Here is a 26,874-nt window from a genome sequence, read left to right as displayed (position 1 = left end):
CGCGAACCAGCCGGGGGCCCCTCCTTCTTTCCCAGAGAAGCAGCGCGAACGCAATCCACGCCTCCGCCAGGAGGAGGAGCCGAACCTATGGAGGTTGGAGGTGCAAGGGCTCAGTCAGCGACCAGAGCCCTAGCACCGGCAGCAGTGAAGGCGAAGCCTCCTAGAGGGACCAGGAAGTGTTACGTCTGTGAGCAGCCAGGGCATATGGCGAAAGAGTGTCCCCAGAGGCCCCACAAGCTTACTGCAGCCTCAGCAATGGTGACTGCAGCAACGCAGCAGGGAGGACCACAGCAGGGAAACGACGATGTCTGGCTGGAGGAAGAGGCACTGGGGCCCAGCCAGACGTGTTAGTGACGCAGTCCCCAGAAATTTTACAGCCAGTGAACCCCCTCCCACCCAAACCAGTAGTGAGGCTCACAGCATCTCTCCAGCTGCCCAATGGAATCACCATGGACGTGCCAATCACCATCGACTCCGGCAGCAACGCGGACTTTATAGGGCAGGAATTTGTCGACAGGCACGCTGTGCAGTTGCTGCCGGCCACACTGCCCCTGCAGGTTGTCACGGTGGATGGCAGGGAGCTGCTAGGGGGGCAAGTGGTGAAGCAGACGCCACCAATGGTGATGCGACTTGGGAATCACAGGGAAGTCATCAGCTTCAACGTCACTCAACTGTCTGACACGCCCATTGTATTGGGTATGAGTTGGCTAGACAAGCACAGCCCAACGATGGCTTGGTTCCAGAGGCAGCTGGTCTTCGGCTCTTCCTTTTGTGCTGAACACTGCATCGTACCCAGGCAGGAAGGAGAGGAAGAGGAGTCGCAGCTGCTGCTAGGCACGCTGCAAGCGATTCCCCACAAGTACGCAGAATTTCTGGAAGTTTTCTGCGAGAAGGAGGCGGACAGGCTACCCCCTCACAGACCATATGACTGCAAAATTGACCTGCTGCCGGGGGCGGCGCTGCCTAAAGGGAAGCTGTATTCCATGTCTGAGGACGAACTGCAGGAACTCAAAGACTTCATCGATCATAATTTGGAGCGCGGTTTCATCCGGGAGTCTAAGGCAGTGGGGGGCAGTCCTGTATTCTTTGTTAAGAAGCGAGACACGCCCCAAAAAAGACTCGTAGTGGATTACAGGATTTTGAACAGTGTGACCAAGAATCCCGGAAGGAAGAAGCCCCGGGGGGTAGAGGGACCCAGAGGAGGACAGTCAGGAGGAAAAGGTGGAGCAAGGCTAGGATATTAAGTTGGTGCGCACGGGGCGGAGACTCAGACGGAGCCTCGCCGATCTAGCTAGTAGACGTAGAGTTGCAGACAGCAGCGTGAGAATGGAAACTGTAATTCAATAAAGACTTTTACTTAATGACCGCTGGCTAGCGTGATCCTCTGTGAGCTAGGATCGTGAAGCAGCTCTGACACTTACGTTGTTAGAAACCATTAGCCATTTAATGGAGGAAATCCTATGGAATCTGAAAATACCAGGTTTGAAATACTGGTTTATATCCTTCTGTCGCTGGTGCTCATCAGTCAAGCCACTGAAAAAAAGAAAGTAGTCACATTGGTACTTTTGTCATGTACAACAGTAGTGCGTCAGAGCAAAGTCATTGACTTAATAGGGTGTCCTGTTCAATTAATGAATTTTGCCTGCGCTTGCCTTTTCTTTCATCTCCCTGAGCTCTCTTTTTATGAAAGCCACATCTCTTGGGATGGATGCAGATGAGTTAGGATTGAAAGAGGCACCCAGTTACGCGAGGAGACGGCTGCCTACAACTTCTGCCCATGTGTCAAGGAGCATCGCATCGCTCCCTGCCTTCCTTCGAGGACTTGGGTGTGGTCAAATTCCCTGCACCCTGTAGTTCCTCATGAGAACTATGGCATGTCGCAACTTGAGAAATGATCGCCCATTAATAGTAGGAGGAGCTGGGCTTCATCGCCAACCAGGCTTCCCAACCCTGCTTGCCACTGCTTAATGTGGTGTGGGCACAGTGCCAGGAGACCCAATAGTGCCCATTGCTGTGTCTCCACTGTGCTGAGCTGCCCTCTGCCATGTCCCTTTCCTGTCCCCTCTAGGTCAGCCCCACAGCCCCACCCATACTGCCCCGATGGCTGCTGTAGCGCACAGGGGCCCTTCCCTCACAAGCCACCTCTTCTCATTAGTTTTTCAAACTAATTTTCACGGTACCTGTGAAAGCCACAACTATAATTTCTGTCAAGTTTCTAACAGGAATGACGCCGTGCTTATGCTTTTGTCTAACCCTCTCTCACCTGGTTTAAACCAGAATTTTCTTTAATTTTTTTCACAATAGGAGTCACACAATTAAACCAAAGTAATGTGTCGATTCCATCCTTTTCGCATTGTTTCAGAGCTAGAAGAATAACCTGTAAGCATTTATTTGTCACGGCACCATTTTATATCTTTCATTGCAAACCTCTTTTTTATTTTTTTAAAAAGAGGCACAGACTTGGAAAATAACAAAAGGAATCCATTAATGTTCACATTTCATTAAGTGCCTGTGATGACAACTTATTGTTGTCTTTAAAATAGACACCTGCATGGAAATCTAAATTATTTCTTTTATTTTATTTTAAAAAAACACACCGTTCCTCTTAATGTTTGGTGTTTTTCCACCTCACCTCCTTTTACTGAAAGTTAGATTGAGTCGGATAGTCTGCCCTTACTGAACTTGCTTTTTGAGTGATTCTACAGAAGGAGATTCAGAGTATTCCTGGTAATGTATTCCATTTGGCTGGAATACACCAAAAAGGAAGAAAGTTGACATTCCACTCCTCCAGATACTCCGTTAGCAGTAAAGGTAAAAAGGTAAAGGACCCCTGGGTGGTTAAGTCCAGTCTAAGGCGATTATGGAGTTGTGGCACTCATCTCGCTTTCAGGCCGAGGGAGCCGGTGTTTGTCCACTGACAGCTTTCCAGGTCATGTGGCCAGCATGACTAAACCGCTTCTGGTGCAACAGAACACCGTGACCGAAACCAGAGCTCACAGAAATGTCATTTACCTTCCTGCCACAGTGTTACCTATTTATCTACTCGCATTGGTATGCTTTCAAACTGCTAGGTTGGCAGGAGCTGGGACAGAGCAAGGGGAGCTCACCCCATCAATCACATGATGTGGTGCATACACACCATTTGAATGGCAATGCCCATCAACTTTGGGGTGTCTTGGCCCCCTCAAATATTTCAGGGGGAGGGCGAAGGGATCTCGGCCCCTAGAAGTTGGCTCCGAAGCCCCACACCCGACCAGGCAATTTGGATTGGGAAATAGGACAGCAGAAAGGGTTAACCCCTCCACCTTTCCCCAGTGCTATGGCCCTGGTCTGAACTGGTGGCCCAATAATAGGTTTTCTCATCATGTTTGTTTCCTGCTTGGCAGGGGGTTGGACTCGATGGCCCTTGTGGTCTATTCCAACTCGATGATTCTGTGAAATCACCTGATGGATAGATAGTTCAGCTGGTAGAGCGGAAGTCACAAAAACCAAACAAAAAACCCGCAAAAACACAAAATAAATAGCAAAAACAGACAGACCTCAAAACGGAAGTGTGGCACTCAAATTGGAAGTGTAAGGCTCAAAGCGGAGCATGTTCGGCTTCTGAAAAAAGTTTGCAAACTGGAACACTAACTTCCAGGTTTCAGTTTTTGCTTTCCAAGTTGTTTGAGTACCGAGGCATTTGAGAACCAAGGTACCACTGTACTGAAAGGATGATGGTTCCTTGTCTGCTCCATAGGCTCCCTCCCCCCGCCTGGTAAAATGGTTCTGCCCGCTGTACATTATTCTACTATAAAATGCTGTTGTTGGCAGTGATTCAGTCTCAGATTATTTTCTCACGCTGCCATAGACTTTTAAGCACTTACAAAGCAATACATGATTAGAGGTATTCTAGCGGCATGTCTGTGAGTGCTTTCGGCAGAAAAGTATTGTCTTAAGCAAAGGAGGAGGGGGGAGGAGATGCATTTTCACCTTTAATGTTTCTGCATAGATCCTATCGTCTTGCTGTCTTTGTCTTCTGCCTTTTAGATAGCTCTTCTGGGTTTGGTGCTTGCATTTTTGAATATTTGAATGAGAAGCATATTAAAGAGGGGAGCATGAGGTCCAAATCATGCCTTTGGCCTACCCTGTTGTAAATGATGGTGTATGTATCTTTCATTTCTCTCTCTCTCTCTCTCTCTCTCTCTCTCTCTCTCTCTCTCTGTTTCTCTCATGATTTTTTTTGTTTTATACATTTCAATACTTTTACAATCATTTTAAAATTTCAAAACTTGACTTCCTTCCCCCTCTTTCTGTGGTTCCTTAAATTTATTTTTAATATTTTCTGCATATCCAAATTAACTAAATTTGCTTAATTAACTAAATTTGCTCATTTATTCATCTGCTTTAAATACATCCTCTTATATAACTGCAGGTTATTAGAATAATCCTGCCAGTGTTCTTATCTGTTTACAGTTTGTTTGTAAATATTCCATAAACCTTTTCCATTCTTTCATAAAAACTTTGCTATCTTGATTTCTTATTTTTCCAGTAAGTTTCACAATTTCTGCATATTCCATAATTTTTTGTATCCATTCTTCTTTTGCTGGGACTTCTTCTTTCCATTTTTGGGCAACATCTACTACAACGTTTATTATAAGATAACATTACACATTAAAAGGCTTCCCTATACAGGGCTGCCTTCAGAAGTCTTCTAAAGGTTATATAGTTACTCATCTCCTTGACATCTGATGGGAGGGCGTTCCACAGGGTGGGTGATAGTGCTTTTTTTCTTAAAAAATGCTCAGGGGTATCCTTATTTTCCTACTCATATTGAAATACTGCCCTCAATGAGGCCAAAATTAGATTCACAAAATGTTTAGAGGTATGCGTACCCCTGCGTTCCCCCAGAAAAAAGCACTGGTGCCACTACTAAGAAGGCCCTCAAGAGGTCATAAAAGAGCAGTTATTCAACTGGAAAATCACAGAGTAGGTGCTATTCCTTTTATTGAAATCTGTTCATGGAGGACACACACCTGGAAACAAGAGCCACCAACAGAATTATTTATTTGCAAGACCTTGTCCAGAGGCCCACCAATAGCAATCAGTGGTTCCAGTTGAATGATGTGCTTTTGGCTGCTTCCATCTGCTTCATCATCGTCAGGTATAATTGTTTAGCAGAACACAATATTGATTGGATATCTCAATTTGTGGGGTGCTGCCAGGTTCTTCAAATCACTCCAAGAGTAATTATTTCTATTGTATATTAAGCATACTTGGGTTACAGTGTACCCAAGTGGGCTAAGGAAGATAAAAGACACTCGAGCAAGAATAATACTAGGCAATTGAAGCACAGTATGCTTAGGCATGATTAACACAGAGCAGTAATTATTTTTCTCTTTGTAAGCAGTATTCTGCTGTATTTTTCAACCTCCACTTCTTCTATGAAAGATAGGCAGGTGGGCAGCAAAACAGAGTTTTCTGTCTTGATGGACTGTTCCCAAACCTATTAAAATCAATGGAATATGCCCACCTGGAAGTTTCAATAACCACCAGGTTGAGTGGTGTTCAGGGTTTTCTGTTTCACTGGTGTGTCTGGAGCTCTATATTGCTGTGCAAGAAACTGGTGATCAAATGAGAAGAAGAGGAGGATACTTTTTGATGAATTTGGCACCAGGGTGAGATTCAAAAGATTTGAATTCAATGCTCACTTCATCTTCATCATCATCGACATTAAATCTGATTCTTTTTCTGGTGGCCCATTATTTATACAACAGAACCATCACATTTTGTGGCAGTCCTCAGGGCCGTGTGATTATAACATTATTTATTTTTAAGAAACAACCCTGGATGTCCTTTAGTTTGCAAGATCTTTGGTCTATTCCAGGAAATGAAACCTGAAAGGAAACATCCAGACCATGTTGGACTACAACTGCCATCATCCCTGACCCTTGGGCATGATGGCAGGCTGCAATATAAGAAGGGTCACTGGTTCCTCATTCCTGTTCCAATGACAACACAACTCCAACAGCTAGCTGCTAGCTTTCCCAATCGTGGATTGTTGCAACTACTTTCTCATTGCCTTACTCTATGAGCCACAAGGCAGGATGATGATCTCACCCCTCTCCCATTCTGATTGGTTGCCAGTTGAGTTCATTGACAAATCAAGACATAAGTTTATGGCTAGAATGAAACAGCTTGAGGGTGATGGGAAATCGTAGCTGCACTTAAAGAAAAACTTCTTTTCAGAAAAGAAAGGTGGCTATAAAAGTTATATAAAGACGTTCTACTTTCCAGTAAAGCGGTTGTCACGATGCCTGGTCTGTCTTGCCTTGATAATGTCAGTCAGTTTGACCTTTCATGCAATAGCACCAAACATCATTAGCCAGTCTTCCAGAGGCGCTGGCTTGCGAGGGCGATTGGCGGGGGCTGATGTTGTGTGTGTGACATCGCAATGTCATGACATCACATGCATGATGTATTGATGTTTCGCAACTTTCACCTGCTGCAGGATCTTAGCCAGACCCAGTTGAATATAGCAGAGCATACGCAGACTTCCAGAAGCAATCAGTTGCAGGCAGGTAGGATGAAGCTGGAACACGACACTGCTACTAGTAACTTGATTACTTAGAGGTGTTTATTATTTACAGCAGACTCTACAAGTTACTATATACAAGATACAGACACGGATCTTAAACTCTCTCTCTTAACAAACTCCAAACGACTCTCAGAACACCACACTGACCAACCAACTATCCAGCCAAGGAAGGTCATGAGTCATCTTGCCTATGTGGAGACCTCGACCAATAGCAGAGCTGTATCCAAGGCCCCACATCTCTAGGCAGAATAACTCCCTCTGCTCAGTCTTCTTGGCCTTTGGCCAACTCTTAATTGCCTCTGTGGGAAGCTGCACGTAGGCAAAATCCCAACAGGATGTTGGGAGGAGCCAGGGGCAGAGTTGAACATGGCGGCCGCACAGCTCAATGGCCAGTGGCTCCTTCTTCGCCTCCTTTTCGTGCCGCCACTAGAAGGAGGCTACTTTGACCCTCCTTCCCCTCCGCTGCTGCAGCAGCAGGAGGAGGAGCCAATCTCTGGAGGCATGCCATGTTTGGCTCTGCACTTTTAGGACAATGGGGGTGGGGCTGGCCCCTACGTCAAAAATATAGGGCCTCCCGAAGGGCTCAGCCCCTAGAAGCTAGTTCCCTGAAGTCTTCTAACCTTGGTATCTCCATCCTATCAACACTACTTAGTTTGAATATATATATATATATATAACCCCATTTAAAATTAAGGTTCCCTGAAGTCTTCTAACCTTGGTATCTCCATGAAGTGAAGGACGTGAGGCAGGAGTTGATAATGCAGGTCAGCTGCGCGCAGGTGAGCTGTAAGCAAGCTGCTGGCCAGCTCTGTGGAGGCTCCTTTTATTGACCCAAATATGCAAACCCAGGCAGATACATGTTGGGCTGAGACCTTTACACATCTTCCAGTCCCGAGATCGTGGGCAGGTACAAAGTTATTTTGGCACCTGTTTCCACTGCATCATTTCCCCCTTGCACAGTGTATGACGAAGAAGACAAAAGGTCTCAGAGACAAAGGTCACAGACAGGACACCGCAGACTACTGAGACTGCAAAGGGTTAGACAGAGGGCATGATGTTCAGACAGCTGTGGCTTTGTCTGTGAGGGGGAGTGTGCCCCGCACCCCAAGGTCATGCGTGCAGGCAGGCTGAGGCTGCCTGTGGGTGGGGAGTGTCCTCCAGACCCAGCGATCATCCCTACATCTCCATCTTATCAACACTACTTAGGTAAAGGTAAAGGGACCCCTGACCATTAGGTCCAGTCATGGCTGACTCTGGGGTTGGGGCGCTCATCTCGCTTTATTGGCTGTGGGAGCAGCTTCCGGGTCATGTGGCCAGCATGACTAAGCCGCTTCTGGCAAGCCAGAGCAGCGCACGGAAACGCCGTTTACCTTCCCCCAGAGCGGTACCTATTTATCTACTTGCACTTTGACGTGCTTTCGAACTGCTAGGTGGGCAGGAGCAGGGAACGAGGAACGGGAGCTCACCCCGCCACGGGGATTCGAACTGCCGACTTTCTGATCGGCAAGTCCTGGGCTCTGTGGTTTAACCCACAGTGCCACCTGCGTCCCTCAACACTACTAAGTTTGAATATATATAACCCCATTTAAAATTAAGGTGCTGGATACAGTAATTCACAATTCACTTGATAACTTTGTTTAACTTGGTACGGTAGCAACGGGGACTCAAATAACCAGCAGTAGCCTGAGACCAAGCATTTCTGAGTGCTAACGTTGCCTTATCTTAAATATTTTGAGACATGGGACTACTTTTGCTTTGTGCCTTTGTCTCCAGCATGCTAAAGCTTTTACCCCAGTCTGAGGGGTTTTTTGGGTGGGGGACTGGATAACTGGCCTCCCCTTGGCTTATAATCTACAAGATCTGGAATTTTCTTTCCTATCCTTGGTCTTCCCCATTGAAACGTTCAGTTTCTGGCATTCTTCCTCACACCTTTTATGCATCTTGGGGACTGCTAAAGGGTTACAAAAGACCAGGAGAGGAGGAGATCACAGTTTCAAATGATGATCAGAGACCAATGACAGAGTCACACTTAAGGGATAATGTTGTTAAAACAGAATTTGCCCCAGTATTAAAAAATAAATAAAGATAAAGGTTGCAACTTGAAATGTGTATTTATTTCTTCAGAAATAATGTTTTTGAAGGTTTCCCATGGGGCCCTAAATGCTCTTTTCAAAATATGTCACCACGTTTCCTGCCAGCTCTGTTGAACAGGTTCCCCCCAGATGTTTACTTATGCCTTGTAAAAATGACATCCCACAGAAGCTGCTTGATGTGACTTTGTGAATGTCTGAGGTATTTGATGGCTGAAATATGTTCCTGAGGCAATATGGTGAAAAGATGAAAATTTAAAAATAAAACCCTTTCAGGTCACAGAACACCCAATGCTCATAGCTGTCAACGTTTCCCTTTTTTAAAGGGAAAGTCCCTTATTTTGAATAGGATTCCTCGCAAGAAAAGGGAAAAGCTGACAGCTATGCCAATGTTGCATCAAATTAATGGTCTAATATTATGGGAGGGGTTTTCAGAATAGATAGTCAACATAAGTCAAATTGAATGGGATTGTTCTACCAGAAACCGGTAATTGGCACTAATTGAATGAGATTGTGAGATGCTGAAGTCAGTAGTCATTGCAAGACATTTCCCACAATACACCAGCTTTAGGAATATTAGGAATATTATTGGAAGACCAGGACATGAGGAATACAGTGGTACCTCGGGTTACATACGCTTCAGGTTACAGATTCCGCTAACCCAGAAAAGGTGCTTCAGGTTAAGAACTTTGTTTCAGGATAAGAACAGAAATTGTGCTCCGGCGGCACAGCGGCAACGGGAGGCCCCATTAGCTAAAGTGGTACCTCAGGTTAAGAACAGTTTCAGGTTAAGAACGGACCTCCGGAACAAATTAAGTACTTAACCTGAGGTACCACTGTACTACTAGGAGGCAGGCAATTTCGATTGTTTCCCTATGTATTTAAAAGGAAATATGAAAAGTGGCATTTGCGGACAGTTTCAGTTGTCACTAGCAATTTGGTCAGGCACTGAATTTCTTTGGATACATACACACACAAAAATGGCTGCACCCTTGCTGACTCCCCCCGCTCCAGATTAACCCCTTTGTTCCCCCTTCCCACCCTGTACGTTCTGCTCAAACCGTCACTGTTCTTTTCTCTCTCTTTTGAAATATTTTTTATTTGATTTTACAAGTATAGAATTATAACAATACGAATCACATACCCATATTTAGATATTTCTCTGAATCTCCAGACTTCCCACCATCCCCTCCATGGGTCCTATTAACTTTTCAACTGCACATTATTTCATAATCCATATTTTGTATCTTTCCATATTAACCATAATATTTGCTACAAGTGTTGTTAAAATCCTGCCTATGTTTTCATCTGCTTACAGTGGTCTCCTAAATAAATTATAAATTTTCTCCATTCTGTATTGGAGTTTTTGTCTTCTTAGTTTCTGAGCCTTCCAGTCAATTTTGCCATTTTGGCCTATTCTTTGCCATTCCTCTCTGGTAGGGACTTCATCCTTTTTCCATCTCTGGGCTAGTAACATTCCTGTGGCTGTTGTTGCATACCTAAAAAGTCTTTTCTGCTCCTTTGGGATATCAGTACCTACAATTCCCAATAAAAAAAAGCTTCTGGTTTTTCTTTATAAAGGTTATTTTAAACGTTTTTCTTCACCATATGTGGTGGTCCTGTAAGGTGATAAAAGCATTCTGGGAAATGATATATAAAGAATCAAACTCTAAAAAGCCACTTTCCCTGTCTCAGCTCCCTCCATCCCTGCTTCACTCAAACCTCTGCTTTTGTTTAAACTGCCATTTCCCTCCTCACTCCCATTCAATGAGCACCGGTGTTGCGCGATCTGCCTTCTCATCTGCTCCCCTATCCCACCCTGACTTCACGCAAATCCAGGATTGCGACATGGCACGACTAATCCGCCAATGGGGGCACTGATCTTTTTTTTTTTTTAAAAAAATATCTTTTTATTACATTTTTCAGATACAAACTCCAGATATACAAAGAGTACAAGAAAGAAAAAAGAAGAAAGAAAAAAAGAAAAGAAAAACAGAATAAAAACCAACTTTCCAAAGCTTTTTCATGCAACCTACTGGACTTCCCCGCATCTTCCTCACCCTGCATTCTTTACATTAAAATATATCAGCAAATTATTAGCTTGTTTCATGTCTTATTTTGTACCTTTCAGATATTATGTTTTTGAATTTAAAATACTTTTTATCAATTACTTATACCTTAAATTAAACATAATATTACTTTAAATTTCAACCTTTTCTTACCTATAGCTTAGTTTCCTGTTTCACCGAATTCAATTGCTGAAGCAAAAATTTTCAAATCGTGCAAATTCTTAACATTCATACAACTTATAATATTTTTGTAGATAGTCCTTAAATTTTTTCCAGTCCTCCTCCAATGGGGGCACTGAACCTAAAGCATCTCAGTTCTGCATAGAGATCCTAGGGCTCCAGGACCACCTGCACTCAACGCAGATGTTCTGCCACTGAATGGTGGCCCTTTCTCATACCAAGACATAGGTGAGAATTGTGCCTAGTTTGTTGCATGTGTATGTGTTTGGGAGCTGCAATGTACAGTCAACAGTCAGGTTGAGCGCGTTACTTCCAGGTTTCGCCGCTTGCGCATGCACAGATGGTCAAAATGATGTCATGCGCATGCCCAGAAGCGCCGAATCGCAACCCGCGGATGGGGATTGCGTTCACTTCAGGATGCGAACGGTGCTCCAGAACCCATTCCGTTCGTATCCAGAGGTACCACTGTATAGTGATTTCCAAGCTTGGCAAAATAGACACTCAATGAGGTTTTCATCCATTAAATTGTCAACATAGAACATATTTTCCTCTGTAGTCACCTACACCTGTGCGAAAAGAAAAAGAAAACAGTGTGGAAATTAATTCTAAAAGTGCAATCCTTTACATGTTTTCTCAGACATCCAACTATGCTCACAGGGAGTTATTTCCAAGTAAATGTAAATAATAATAATAATAATAATAATAATAATAATAATAATAATAATAATAATTTATTATTTATACCCCAACCATCTGGCTGGGTTTCCCCAGCCACTCTGGGCAGCTCCCAACAGAATTAAAAGCACAATAAAACACCATAAAAAATTCCTTCCAGTAGCACCTTAAAGACCAACAAAACTGACTACATTCAGGAGGCTCACAGACAACTTTCCAATACCGCCTTTTACACAAAATTGGACTCAGACCCCACACAAGAATACAAGAAAGAACTGAACAAGATTGTTAAGGAGCTACCCCCACACATCCAAGAACAGATCCTCACCAACACACCAACAGAACCTCGACCAGGAACTTTCTATCTTCTACCTAAAATACATAAACCAGGAAATCCAGGACGCCCCATCATTTCAGGTATTGGCACAATTACAGTGGGTGTCTCCGGTTATATGGACTCTGTTCTGAAACCATATGCCATCAGTGCTCCCAGCTATGTACGTGACACCACAGATTTTCTGAGGAAAATACAATCTTTAAATAATCTTCCCAACAATACTATACTAGCTACTATGGATGTGGAATCTCTGTATACCAACATCCCACACAACGATGGTTTACAAGCTATAAGGAACACCATTTCAGATAAAACCACAGCGGACCTTGCCACCAAACTCTGCCAATTTGTCCTTACCCACAACAACTTCAAATTCGGTGATGACCTGTTCCTTCAGATCAGCGGCACAGCAATGGGCACCCGCATGGCCCCACAGTATGCCAACATCTTCATGGCAGATTTAGAACGTTTCCTAAACTCCTACCCACTCAAACCTCTCTTGTACCTGCGATACATTGATGATATTTTTATCATCTGGACACATGGTCAACAGACCCTGGATACCTTTCACCAGAAATTTAATGATTTTCACCCCACAATCAACCTTACAATGAATCAATCTATGCAAGAAATACATTTTTTGGACACTACTTTAAAAATACAGGATGGGCGCATAGACACCACCTTATACCGCAAACCAACTGACCGACAAACATATCTACATGCCTCTAGCTACCATCCCAAACATACCAAACAGTCCATTGTATATAGCCAGGCACTACGTTACAGCCGCATCTGTTCCAATTCTACAGACAGAGACTCTCACCTAAGAGATCTACAGCAAACCTTTTCAGAACTAAAATGCCCAGCAGATGAAGTTAGACAACAGATCAACAGAGCCAGACTTATACCCAGAGAGAACTTGCTGCAAGACAGACCCAAAAAAGAAAATAACATAACACCTCTAGTCATCACATACAGCTCCCAAGTTAAAACAGTACAACGCATCATCAGAGATCTACAACCTCTCCTGGACAATGACAGTTCTCTTTCTCAAGCTCTGGGAGGAAGACCTTTCATTGCCTACAGACAGCCACCCAATCTTAAACAACTCCTAACCCACAATAATACTACAACCAGACTTAACACGGACACTGGCACCAGAGCCTGCAATAAACCCAGATGCCAACTTTGCTGCCACATAAACCCGGACAACACCATTACTGGCCCCAACAACATCACACATACCATCTCGGGACTATTCAATTGCTCATCGTCTAACATTGTGTATGCCATCAAATGCCAACAGTGTCCTTCAGCTCTCTATATTGGACAAACAGGACAAACCTTACGCCAAAGAATAAACGGACATAAATCTGACATCAAGAATCACAAAACAGAGAAACCAGTAGGAGAACACTTCAATCTCCCAGGACATTCTATACAAGATCTCAAAGTAGCTGTTTTACTACAAAGGAATTTCAGAAATAGACTGGAAAGAGAAGCTGCTGAATTGCAACTCATTACCAAACTTAAAACCATGGAGAGACCTGGTTTGAACAAAGACATTGGATTCTTATCCCATTATACATGACTAAGCCATTTCTCACCTTCTCACCCCTTGCCCTTTCCTGTAAGACCTATTACAGTCGTTAAGAGTCGTCAACAGGCTCATCTCAGCTATCTGCCAATCTCCCATTCCCACCACCCTTCTGAGTAATACCCCTCCCCACCTTCTCACTATATAGAAGGATCTGGCAACTTCTGTTTCAGTGTATCTGAAGAAGTGTGCATGCACACGAAAGCTCATACCAAGAACTAACTTAGTTGGTCTTTAAGGTGCTACTGGAAGGAATTTTTTTATTTTGACTATGGCAGACCAACACGGCTACCTATCTGTAATAAAACACCAGACATTAAAAACTTCCCTAAACAGGGCTGCCTTAAGATGTCTTCTAAAAGTCAGATAGTTGTTTATTTCCTTGACATCTGATGGGAGGGTGTTCCACAGGGTGGGGGCCACTACTGAGAGGGCCCTCTGCCTGGTGTATATGACTGCAGCCTTAATTTCCACAATTTAAAGGGAACGGCTTGGAAACAGAAGTACTTTCCATGCGGTACACTCCCATCACTGCAAAATAATGGAATAACCAGATTAAATATAGACGAGGAGAAAACAGATTTCCATTCTGAAAATAATTCTTGAGAATGCTGCTTAGTAAAAGTCAATTCTTGTATTATTCTGTGAGACAGGACTCAGATCATTTTTGTTGAACTGGGATTTGACTCTGTCCTTAGGTGAATTCGACAGTTTTACTTACATGGCCAAAGCAGCCATGTATGAGAGACAAGTAACAAGGACATTGCATATAGGTTTACAAAGTGGTGCAAGTGATAATTCAAAGACAACAAGAATCCCCTGAATATAATACTCCTGTGTCGGTTACTGAAGCAATCCATCACTGTATTGTGAAGAGCAAGTGGTAAGTGCTTTAAAATGGCAGAGAGGTTCCAGAAACATTTATCAGATTTTTTTTCCTTTTAAGCAATGAAATGTGTGAGGAAAGCAATGAAACACATGCATATATTCTGAATAACAAAAGTAGACACAGTATCTTAATTTCATTATACAATTTGCTGCCTGATCCTATGCCTGTTTATCTGGAAACACTGAGTTATAATGGAGCTTATCTTCTGATAAGTGTGTACAGGGCTTTATCCTGCCCCCAATTAACCAAAGAAAATGATTAACCAAAGATATTTATTTATTTATTCTAGTTTTCTTTGTATACATCAACTTGACAACTTTCTGTTGACTTGAGCAAAAATTAAATGCTTCGCTACAGGCTGACATTTTTCAAAAATAAGATTTGCAATGTCAGGCTGTTGGACTAACATGCTTCTATTCGGTGGTGATGTCAAGTCATTTAAAATCATGACAGCCCCTCCTTGGGATGATAAATTATTTTCCTTCACCTGCCTGTCAATTTGTGTGATTTTTCTATTATTTTCACCTCATTTTCCACACTTGTAGAAACAAACAGAAGCGCAACACCTCATGTTGCTGCTGACTAAATCCCACTGCATTAAATAAGGATGTAAATGACTCAACGATGAGAGCAATTGCAGTCATTCATTCATTTATAGGTGAAACCTGCCTCATCGCAAAGGCTCAGGGTGGTTAATGAAAACAAACATCAAGCATTCCATAGATCTCCACCCCCAACTTTCCCCCCAGCTAAACATTGAGGCCAGCCCAAAGAATGAGACCTTGTAACGCTTCTATTCGATGTTCAGATTTGTTTCTTTATTTTTTTTATAAAATGATATTTATTAGTGTTTCACAAACAATAAAAACAAATTCCAACATTTAAGCTACAAAAACAAGACAAATAAAAATACACAGTAGAAAAACAGTTGATAGAAGAAAGAAGAAAAGAAAAAAAAGAATAAAGAATAAGAACAAAGAGAAAAGCCAAAAATCAAAACTAAAAATAGATTAATATTTTCAAATCTTATATTTTCTTCACTAGTTTCTTGACCTCCTCACACCTCCCATTTTGTATTCCAGTTCAAATATTAGATTCAGCAAATCCTTACCCTCTAACATTTATCAATGTTCAGATTTGGACTAAAGTGGGTCTGCAGTTGGCAAATATTCCCTAATTTAGGGCAAACCCCAGCCCTTTTCATGCACAAGTCACACATGCACTATTGGGAAAGAGAGGGGCTAGGCCCTGCCTCCACCTACCCTGTCGCTGTTGTGCTGTATCCACCCAGTTTCTGCCTGTTTAGTGGGATGACATGGAAAAGGAGCACCTTCATCAGGTATTGGGAACCTCAGGCCCAGGGGCCAGATGTGGCCATGTACAAGATCCCCAGGCAACATATTTTGTGTGGCAGGTAATACAGTGGTACCTTGGTTCTCAAAGCTTTGTGCTGACGGATCACTAGCAGCTGCACAAAATGGCAGATCACTGTACAGTGGTGCCTTGGTTCTCAAACGCCTTGGTTCTCAAATGCTGAAAGCCCAGAAGTAAGTGTTCTGGTTTTCGAATGTTTTTTGGAATGTCTGATACGGCTGTCAGCTATTGTTTCCGGGGTGCCTGCACCAATCAGAAGCTTTGCCTTGGGTTTCGAACATTTCGGAAGTCAAACGGACTTCCGGAATGGATTAAGTTTGGCGCTTTTGCTATTTATTTTGCGTTTTTGTTTTTGAGACCTTTTCGGTTCATTTGTTTTTGTGTCTGTATGGAACTCAGTTCAGCTACCGATTGATTGATTGATTGATTGATTTTGTGACTGCTGAAATGGATAAAAGCCCACAATCCAAACAATGACTATCATCAGTGCAGGTAAGAAAAAAAAAATAATCTTCATTTTTATCATCTACAATACTGTCTTATTTATTTTATAGTACAGTACATTGATTATTGCTTTCATTTTATGGATCAATGGTCTTGTTAGATAGTAAAATTCATGTTAAATAACTGTTTCCGGGGTTGTTTTTAAAAGTCTGGAACAGATTAATCTATTTTGCATTACTTTCTATGGGGAAGCGTGCCTTGGTTTTGGAACGCTTTGGTTTTGGAACGGACTTCCGGAAAGGATTAAGTTTCAGAACCAAGGTACCACTGTACACTGTTCAAAGGGTAAAGGTTGCAACTGTTGTTCTACTCACTTTTTGCCTCTGGCCCTACCCGCCTCTGACCTTCAGTTCCCAAATGCTTGTCCGTGGAAGAATGTAGACCCTGGGCTTAAAATGTTTTCTCACCCCTGACTCACATGATGGGGCCAGGTGCATTTTTCTGGGTGACTCTGGTGGGCCGTCATGAGAAAGACGCAACAGGCATGCAAATCAGTCTCATCAGACTGAGCCCAGTGACCCTGGACCTCACTTAAGCTTTTCCAAATTAAGCATACTATATCTCCAAAATGCTGAAGGGGGCCCCATGATCCATAAGTGGTGAGACTGTGCTCCTCTGCAATCATTTTGGTTTTGCGCTTTTTGGGGATTTCTCAGAAAACGCTGTGTGTTCACATCCTCCTGTCTCTGTGCCACATGCCCACCCTGTCAAATCAACTTTGCACTTAGTTTTGCGATATCTGGTCCCACTGAGCAGAATAGAAGCTGGACATTCCCCAGCACGACATCTTCCCCCCATCCTCCTGGAATTTTGCAAGTTATTTTCCTAGGGGTGCCCCCAAGACATGTGCCATTTTCATAACAGAATCATTACTCACAAAACCACAGAAAGGGAAGCAAATCTTTTTTAGTTCTCCCCTCAAAAAACACACCAAAAAACTCCCAAACAACTTTAAAGATGCCTAGCACAATTCCCCCTCCCCCAGACCTATTTGTCTGCGAGTTGGAAGCCTTTGTAAAATCTAGAGGTATGCTCTAGGAACATGCTATTTTCATGCACGCTGCCCATAGGCAAGATTGTGAATCCTTCTGAAACCACCCCTTTATAATTTAAATATACCACTGCTGTGGTGTAGCAGTACATTTAAATTATAGTCATTATTTTGAAATTTGCACTGAGGTATATCAGATAGCATATGCAGCTTTTATGTGACTCCGTGCCCACTTCTGTCTAATTTTTTGGTGATGCATTTGTCAGGAGCTCGTCCTACTCTCGAGTAGGACCCTGGTCTTTTGTCTGGGAGCTTCAAAAGCTTTCTTCTGCCTGGACATCACAGCAACCAATACCAACAGACACCGGCACACTTAGGGATCCGCAGAGTCTTCGCAGCTTGCGTAACAAACCTCAGCAACTCAGCATTTTGGCTAATCTACTTTATTTACATATAAACACACACGGAGCATTGCAACATGGCTCCCTCTCTCTCTAGCATCAGACAGCAAAGAGAAAAAGAACAAAGGACAATAGTCCCACCTCACAGAACACAGTGACACAAACATCCCGTCACTTCTCACCCTATGGAGTCAAAACATACACAGTCATGTGAAAGACAACAATCCCATGACTGCAACCATGGAGCAGGAATTCTAACAGCCTTTCCCCATTTTATTTGGGGTGATGCATTAAGTGGCCAGCTGATCTTTCACCCCAGTCTTTCACGCCACTCTTTTACCTCCCCAAGTCTGCTAAGCTCCTCCCTCTAGCTCAGCCCAGAATTTAAAAATCTAAAGTTAGCAAGCTCAGTGACATATATCCTGTACATTCCTTCTTTAACGGACAGGCTTTTTCCTTGCATTTTGTTTCTTGTCTGTGTTCTTCAATTAATTTCTCGCACATTTCCCTCCAGGCTCTTTGCTTGATCTTTGGGGGACCATTGCCAGAGGCTGGATTTATTATGCTCGTCATATTTGACTGTGAAAGGAATGGTTGTAGCTAGGAGAAACCCATAACCTCAGTACATATGGAGGTCCTAAGTTAACTTTAAGAAACAGTAATATGGAAGGAGATCTGATTAGTTCTTTGTGCTTGTGGAACTTCTCACAATGCTACACGGAAACATTCTCTCTATGGGTAGCTTAGATGCCGGAGTTTATTATTCTATTTCAGTAAAAGGGAACATTGGCTACATTAATTAATAACAGCAGACTTCTCTGCTGACAGTTAATACGCCTCCCTTGCAGGCTCCTGTCTAATAGGAAGCAATGAATCCTTTTGGGCTTTGCATGCTCTCATGTTCTTTAATGCTGTATTCTAACGGTGATGCACTGCAGTGCTAGGAAGCTTGCTGATATGGTAATGGCGAGACTTATTTTTACCCGAGGCTTTCTTCATCTGAAGTCTTCCACAGATAGAAAACAACACGAGTAGCTTAAGGCAGCACCTCTGTGACTGCTCACTTGGGAGAAGGAAGGCCATTGAACTCAGCGTGGCTTTCATATGAGTAACTGTGAAGAGGCGGGAGCGGCACATCTCTCTGCTATTGACAGATGAGTTTTCATTGATGACCTAATTGTTGGGTATAGGCATGTCCTTCTCATAAAAATGGTTTGAGAAAGATGTCTGCGCCTGTCACCAGCCTTCTCATACTGAAACCCATGGTAATTTATTTCAAAGACAACTTTATATATTGCTCTGGTAACAAACTAATTGTGAAGATAAATGACCGCCTGCCTAGATGTATTTTCTGGAGATGACTGTTGTCTATAGATGGTGCTGAAAGGGTAAATGCCTTCTACTGAATGAGGCATCTGAGGAGACATGTATACCATTGCACTGTAAGTTAACCAGACAGTGACTTTTTAAAGAGTGCCTGATCTTTAGCTCCAGCACAGCAGGAGACATAGCTAATCCTCTTTGCAAAGTTATCACATTTTGCTTTGTGCAGCAGAGAGGGATTCTTTTACATCCCCTTAATGTACTGGAGCATGTGCAGAAAACAACATCTAGAGAGTATTTGATCTCAGATGAGCACACCACAGGAAGGGTGTATCCTGGTTGACAGGAAAAAAGGAAGGGCAAATTTCAGAGATTCCAAGGACCTAGAAAATAGGAAAGGAGCTGGAGAAGAGAACCAGAGTGGAGGGGAGCCAACAGCTCTTTAGAACCCCAGAGATTCCTATTGTCTGGTGTCCACAAACAATTCATTTATCTCTCACAGCTCTCACTTCACCCATTGCCTAAAAACACTGGCAGACTGGTTCAATACTGTTATAGGATTGTGGGGGTCAGTCTGGACGATACACACAGTTCCCTTCCCAAACCTGTGATCCTGTATGTGTGAGGTTAGATTTTATAAAGAGGAAACCTGCCGAACTGTCCAGACCAGTTTCATTGTAAGATGATGGCCTTAGCTGGCCAGTTATGTACTATCCTTTACATGTCCAAAGAGGTGGCCTTGTTGCCATAGAAACAAATGGGTGGGATTTTTCCAACCTCCTTTGTCTGGATGCCATGTCATCCTAGCAGAGAGAGCAATAGACCAAGTGGTCTGTCTGGGGGTGAGTTTTTACTGCTGTTGGAAGTTGGAGACATGGGTTTTGTTTTGTTTTTAAGTTGTGCTAGACCCAAAACAATGGCATTAGACATTAATCCAGGATCCCAGTTTCTCAAATAACATAAATACATCCATTGAAGGAGGTTATTTTGAAAGCTGATGGTAAATATATGTTGTTGGTTTAACTCTATTTCTCAGGAAAAATTATGCAGTTTGGGGAAAAATATGTTTAGTGCTTCATAAATTCATCCCTTGCATTCCTGAATGTTTGCCACATATTAAAACATTTTATCAATTTGGTTGTCCAGCACTGTGACCTCCAGTTGTCCTCTTCTCTAGCTCGAGAGTTCATTTTATCACATTGTGATGAGGAGGGTTGCACTGATTGTTTTTCATAATGAAATGAGCTCATATGTAAATGCTCTGGGAAATGGGGTCTGATGCTTTGCAGACTTCTCAGCCATAGATCAGCAATTAGTCTTCTCTGGGGAAAGAATGAGATGGAAGAAGAGAAGGATTGCATTAGCTTCCTGAGTCATCATAAAGCTAATATTCTCACTAGGTTCTTAAGCTGAAACTTTAGTTATTATGACTTCCACTGTTCTTACAAACTGTGATTCACGGAATTACAGTTCAGATGCCAATGTGCCCTATTTGCAGAGGACAATCTTCTATTGGAAGTCCTCTGCCTGAAGGAGTCCTCTGTTTGAAAGGAGGACAGGAGCCATCAACAGTCTGGCTTCCGATCACAGCATCCACATATTGTATTTAAATTGCAGTCATTTCCAAAACGATCAAATGCATCAAGAAGCCTTAACCTACATTGGATCCTAGGGCAGAGACGTGTGTCTCAAGTGATATTACAGTCATACCTCATGTTACGGCCACTTCAGGTTACGTGTTTTCGGGTTGCGGACAACAGGAAACCCAGAAGTACCGGAATGGGTTACTTCCGGGTTTCGCCGCTTGCGCATGTGCAGAAGCGCCAAATCATGCCTGCGCAGACGCGGTGCTTCAGGATGCGAATGCTGCTGGTTGCAAACGGGCCTCTGTCACAGATTACGTCCGCAATTCAAGGTTCCACTGTAATTACATTGCTTGTTTATAATTAATAATCACACATAGAATGCCTGTGTGGCTGACTATAAGTACAATAGGCAGCCAGAGACATTAGGGGTTTAAAGAGACCCAAATAAGCTAAAGGAAAGATTCCATCAACGGTGTCTCCGAAAATTTTTACACATCACTTGGGAAGACAAACTAATGCCAGTGTAGTGGAAGAAGCAAAGATCACCAGTGTTGAAGCAATGATTCTTCAACATCAACTTCGTTGGACTGGTCATGTTGTTCGGATGCCTGATTATCGTCTTCCAAAGCAACTACTCTATTCCGAATTTATAAATGGAAAACATAATGCTGGTGAGCAACAAAGGAGGTTTAAAGACTCTCTCAAGGCAAATCTTTAAAAATGTAGTATAAACACCAACAACTGAGAAACACTGGCCTGCGAACGCTCCAATTGGAGAACAGCCTTTACCAAAGGTGTCATGGAATTTGAAGATGCTCAAACTCAGGACGAAAGGGGAAAGTGTGCTAAGAAGAAGGCATACTTGGCAAACCCTCACCGTGATAAGCTCCCGTCTGGAAACCAATGTCCCCACTGTGGAAGGACATGTGGATCCAGAATTGGCCTCCACAGTCACTTACAGACTCACTGTTAAGACCGTGTTCATGAAAGACAATCTTACTCAGCTACAAGTGATCACAGAAGAAGAAGAAGAAGAAGAAGAAGAAGAAGAAGAAGAAGAAGAAGAAGAAGACCCGAATAAGCTAAAGGAAGTTTGCACATGAGAACTCTAGGACAGATTCAATGTTTCACACCCAACACACAGTCACTTGAGCACACTGTAGCTGTGGCCTGAGGCCATGCAGTAGGAGCTAAGGGGGGTGGGGACTTTCTAAATGCAAAGAATAGGCTCTTGAACAAAGGAATCAACATGGTCCATTAATAAAATGTTTGATAGCCACTCTTGATTTGAGTTGGAAGAATTGGTTGATAAAATCTACTGCAGTTCTTCCAGCATGGTCAGCTGCTTATCAAATATGCCGCTCTACAAAGTACGGCATTTTAAATAATTTTAAGTAATTTTGTGATCTTTCTCCCAAAAGACTTGTTTATAATGTCTTAGCCAAACAGTCTGTTGTTCTTTCACAGCCCTTTTGGGAATATAGGTTCTACAAGGCTCTGCCATCTCATTAACTTGGGAGTTCGCATTTAATCGTAAGCATACATTTCATGAAATTTTGAAAGGCGCATCTTTGATTCTGTGCCTCTAACAAGCACAGTGAGAATACTTAATAAAATATTCAGCACAGCAGCACTTAAATAGCTGGTGCCAATGCTCTTGTAATTGGCTGCGCAAGACAGTCATTCATTGAGAAGTAGTTGTGAATTAGAGAGCATATCTGTGTAACCATGTCTGGTGTTCAAAGAATGGTGAAAGTCTAGCTGCAGTTGAGTACAATCCTATGCATGTCTTCTCAGAAGCAAGTCATGCTGTGTTTAGTGGCATTTACCGTACTCGCGCGAATGCTCCCCACGCTCCTCCCAGGACTAGAAAGGGGTTCGTTTAACCTCCAGTTTGCTAGCAAAACTGAATTCCTGTGTCGCAAAATGATGCATGTCTAAAATGTGTGTCACCAACATGAAAAGTTTGGAAAGCTCTGCACTAAGCCCTAGTTTAGTGTCGGCATGGGAAACCTGTAGCCCTCCAGATGTTGGGTTCCAATTCATATCAGCCCCTGACAGCATCACCAATGGCCAGGGAAGGTGGGAATTGGTCCAGCAACATCTGGAGATAAGAAGTCCCCCATTTTTGGTTTAGCGCAACATGTCAGAACAGGTCTAAGGAACCCCTGTCTTCTTGTGCAGCTGTGAGGAGGAGTTTGGAAGCTCCTTGTTATGTACTGAGTTGAATAGGATCCAAAAGGCAGCAGTCTGATTGGTCCTAGAACAATAGGATTCAGAATGCAGCAGTCAGATTGGTCCTAGAACAATAGGATTCAGAATGCAGCAGTATGATTGGTCTGCAGGAGCCACCCAATCCAGCTCCAGATTCAAGTGAATCCACAACCTGATTGGCCTACAGGAGAATTCCGGTATTAGCCAATCACGTGCAGGCCATTGTGTAAATAATGTATATAAAGCAGATACTTTGAGGGGACATTTCATTCCTCCTCTCCACTATGAGCTGAATAAAGAGCATGAAATTCACTCTCGACTCTGAATATATTTCACTCCTTCTTTCACTTTTGCTTCTCTCATGTTGTCCAGCTGGACAAACAGTCATCGCCAATAACTATGGTTCATTTTTAACAAGCCAGTTTCATTTTTATTTTTGAAATATACTGAAATACTATTTAGAATATACTGGACCCCATTACGTTTGTTTTTTAAAAAGGCTATCTAAGGTATCTTACCTGTTGGAGATGCAATAGGGATAATGCTTCTCTAAAACATATGTTTTTTTCATTCTTTTTTCAATGGTTTTTGAAGACCATTGAAAGATTTTTGGCAGAAGGTAACTGAAACTATCAACAGAACTGTATGGAACAAACTTACATTTATAGAGCAAAATATCCCTTTGAATTATATACCCAGCACATGAAACCTTACAAAAGAACAATATGAGTCGACTTTCCATGTCCTGATCACAGCAAAAAGACTGATACTGATAAATTGGAAAAATGGGGCTCCCTTCTACGATTGGACTTATACAAACTCGCAACATATGAACAACTTGCATATGCATTTGCCATGCACAAATTGAATTATATTTGGAATCCATTCTTACAAATACTGTAAGAGGTTAAGATACAGTGAAGTACAATAACAACTTTGTAAAGTTTTTTTGGGGGGGTTCCCCCCTCCCCCCCTTTACACGGGTTCTGTTTCTCTTTACTTTTTCTCTCTTTTATTTACCTCTCACCATGTTCAGTGTGCATATAATTTGTACTTTTAAAGACCCTGATGTTGGGAAAGATGGAGGGCACAAGGAGAAGGGGACGACAGAGAATGAGATGGTTGGACCGTGTTCTCGAAGCTACCAGCATGAGTTTGACCAAACTGCGGGAGGCAGTGGAAGACAGGAGTGCCTGGCGTGCTCTGGTCCATGGGGTCACAAAGAGTCGGACATGACTAAATGACTAAACAACAACAAAATTTTCAATAATGAATTCTGGAGAAGAAGAAATACGAGCCAGTTTCAAACTATTGTTACTAAAATTGCTTTGTTTGAACTAATCATGGTTGAGATTAACCGTGGGTCTGCGTGACATGGCAAATGTCGTTAATCAAAAGTGGAAAGAGGGGAGATCAAGACTTGCTCATGTCACACTAAACCGTGGTTTAGCATTATGACTTTTCCTTTCTTTTCTGGCATAATTAACTCATACATACCCATAAAGCGCATATAGTACGAGTGTGGCATCTACATCTGATAAGGTGGCTGCGAGAAATATTCCAACCTCCTTAGTTTTTGGCGACTAGAGGGTATTTTTTTGGCAGAGGCTCTGGTCAGCATCAAAGGTTCAGGACAATGGGAATTGAGAGTGATGTGCCATTCAGCTGTGAATCCATCTGCTGCAGCTGCTCTAATAACAGCCAATTCTTTGATTAAATTTCATTGCAATTTTAGCAGCTGAAAGAAGGGAGGAAAAAAACTCCTGACATTTCATGGAACCCGCCCCAGCTCCTTTCAATTGACACTTCCAGATAAGTAGAACCTCGTGAACCTAACACAAATACATTTGACAGGGACTCTGTCCCAGCGCCATAGATGCCAGTGGAATGCATAATCTTGTTTCTAAAGAAAGCAACAAAGGGATAGAAGGGTCATCAACAAAGAGAGATAACTTGGCTAGCCTAATCCAGCGAACCAGCCTTTTACTGCAGTGGCTCAAGCGATGATTTCATCATTCAGCGCTGCCCCTCTTGGCAAACCTGCCACCCTTTGGCTCTTAGCCTATGGAAAGTTGGCCCTGTAGGATGGCATCCAATGGAAGGCAAAGACATGGCTACTGACTTATTTCCAGTCCTTCATCGTGTTTAATTGAATACATAAACTACAGGCTTTCTGGGAAATGGTATATAATGAGTTAAAGAAAACGTTCAAATTTTTTTTTGTTAAAAAACCAGAAGCCTTTTTATTGGGTATAGTGGGTGAAGAGATACTAAGGGAAGATAAATACTATTTAAGTATGCAACAACTGCAGCAAGAATTCTCCGAGCCCCAAAATGGGAACAACAAGAAGTATCAGCGAAAGAAGAGTGGCAGATGAAGATGATGGACTTTGCAGAACTGGCGAAGCTGACAGGAAAAATCCGAAACCAGAGTGATCAAGTATTCTGAAAGGACTGGAGTAAATATATATGATATCTGAAAGATTATTGTAAGCAATTAACATCACTAGCAGGGTTGCCTGAAGACTTGTAATGAGAATTTTTCTACCTTTCTATATTTATTTAAATTTTGAGCTATTTTGTAATGAGTGTAATTAGAATTGGAAAACGTACAAAATACAATGATATAAAGGTTAATTTTGAAAGCCATGAGGCGGGAGGGAAGGAAGTGGATAGGCAGGGAGGTAAAGTGGATAATAATGATGTGAGTGTATATTATTAAATGGAAAATAATTTTTTTACACACACACACACACACACACACACACAAACTACAGAAGCAAAGTGCAGGAAAGTAGCTAGGACATCTTTCCTCTAGCTGCTGCCAGTGTGTGTAGTGGTTAAGAGTGGTAGTCTTATAATCTGGTGAACCAGGTTCGCGTCTCTGCTCCTCTACATGCAGCTGCTGGATGACCTTGGGCCAGTCACACTTCTCTGAAGTCTCTCAGCCCCACTCACCTCACAGAGTGTTTGTTGTGGGAGGAAGGGAAAGGAGAATGTTAGCCGCTTTGAGGCTCCTTAAAGGTAAAGGGACCCCTGACCATTAGGTCCAGTTGTGACTGACTTTGGGGTTGCGGCGCTCATCTCACTTTATTGGCCAAGGGAGCTTCCGGGTACAGCTTCCGGGTCATGTGGCCAGCATGACTAAGCCGCTTCTGGCGAACCAGAGCAGCGCACGGAAATGCCGTTTACCTTCCCACTGGAGTGGTATACCTATTTATCTACTTGCACTTCGATGTCCTTTCAAACTGCTAGGTGGGCAGGAGCTGAGACCAAACAATGGGAGCTCACCCCGTTGCGGGGATTCGAACCACCAACCTTCCGATTGGCAAGCCCTAGGCTCTGTGGTTTAGACCACAGCCCCACCCGCGTCCCTTAGGGTAGTGATAAAGCGGGATATCAAATCCAAACTCCTCCTCCTCCTTCTTCCTCTTCCTCTTCCTCTTCCTCTTCCTTTTCTTCTTCTACTTCTTCGTGCAGGTTCTGACAGCTAGTAGTCTAGCCTTTGCTCAAACACCTCCAGAGAAGGACAACTAGTTCCATTAGGAAGTTTCTCTTAAAACGTTTAATTGAGTGACACCACTGCTTTGCGTGGTATAGTTATTTGGATGCTGAAGTCAGATAGCATTTGCAGGAGCATTAGGGGCTGTTCCAGCTCACTGGTGGGCATGGGGTCATGATTCAACACTGGTGCAAAATCTTTGCTTATACTCTCACCCCCGGAGTTCTGTAATTCAGTCTAGGGAAGCCCTTGTCCAAGCAAGCAAAATCATCACCCCCCAGACAGTGTAATGCAAAGGAATCCAGACACCAAGTTTCCAGCTATGAATGCATTTGATTTGCAAACAAAAGCACCAACTAAAATTAGACTATTGGTCCAAATGAGCAGTTAGTCCAATTTGTTTTTCAAAAGAATTTTGATTTTCTGGAATAACTAGGAGCAATCTTCCACATTAAGGAGACAATAGCACTCTTGTTGAAGTGCTCTCACCTCTTAACCAGTTGGAACAACCTCTACTCTAACTAGCTCTAACATCTTGGCAGGCCAAACCAGAGCATATAAC

At 42.8% G+C, this 26,874-nt stretch overlaps 1 long non-coding RNA gene across 1 annotated transcript; it reads right to left on the bottom strand.

The window, feature by feature from the left end:
• Nucleotides 1–4,765: 4,765 nt before the first annotated feature.
• On the bottom strand, nt 4,766–6,483 carry LOC308570308. The gene is made up of 3 exons (XR_014001108.1): nt 6,311–6,483; nt 5,513–5,602; nt 4,766–5,235 (listed from the first exon to the last, which is right to left on the bottom strand). It is a non-coding gene; the product is annotated as an uncharacterized lncRNA (long non-coding RNA).
• Between the last annotated feature and the right edge of the window lie 20,391 nt (nt 6,484–26,874).

The sequence above is a fragment of the Podarcis bocagei genome (genome assembly GCF_964188305.1).
Source record: "Podarcis bocagei genome assembly, chromosome: 12".
Classification (NCBI taxonomy): domain Eukaryota; kingdom Metazoa; phylum Chordata; class Lepidosauria; order Squamata; family Lacertidae; genus Podarcis; species Podarcis bocagei.
This window is presented reverse-complemented; position numbering and strand designations above follow the sequence as displayed.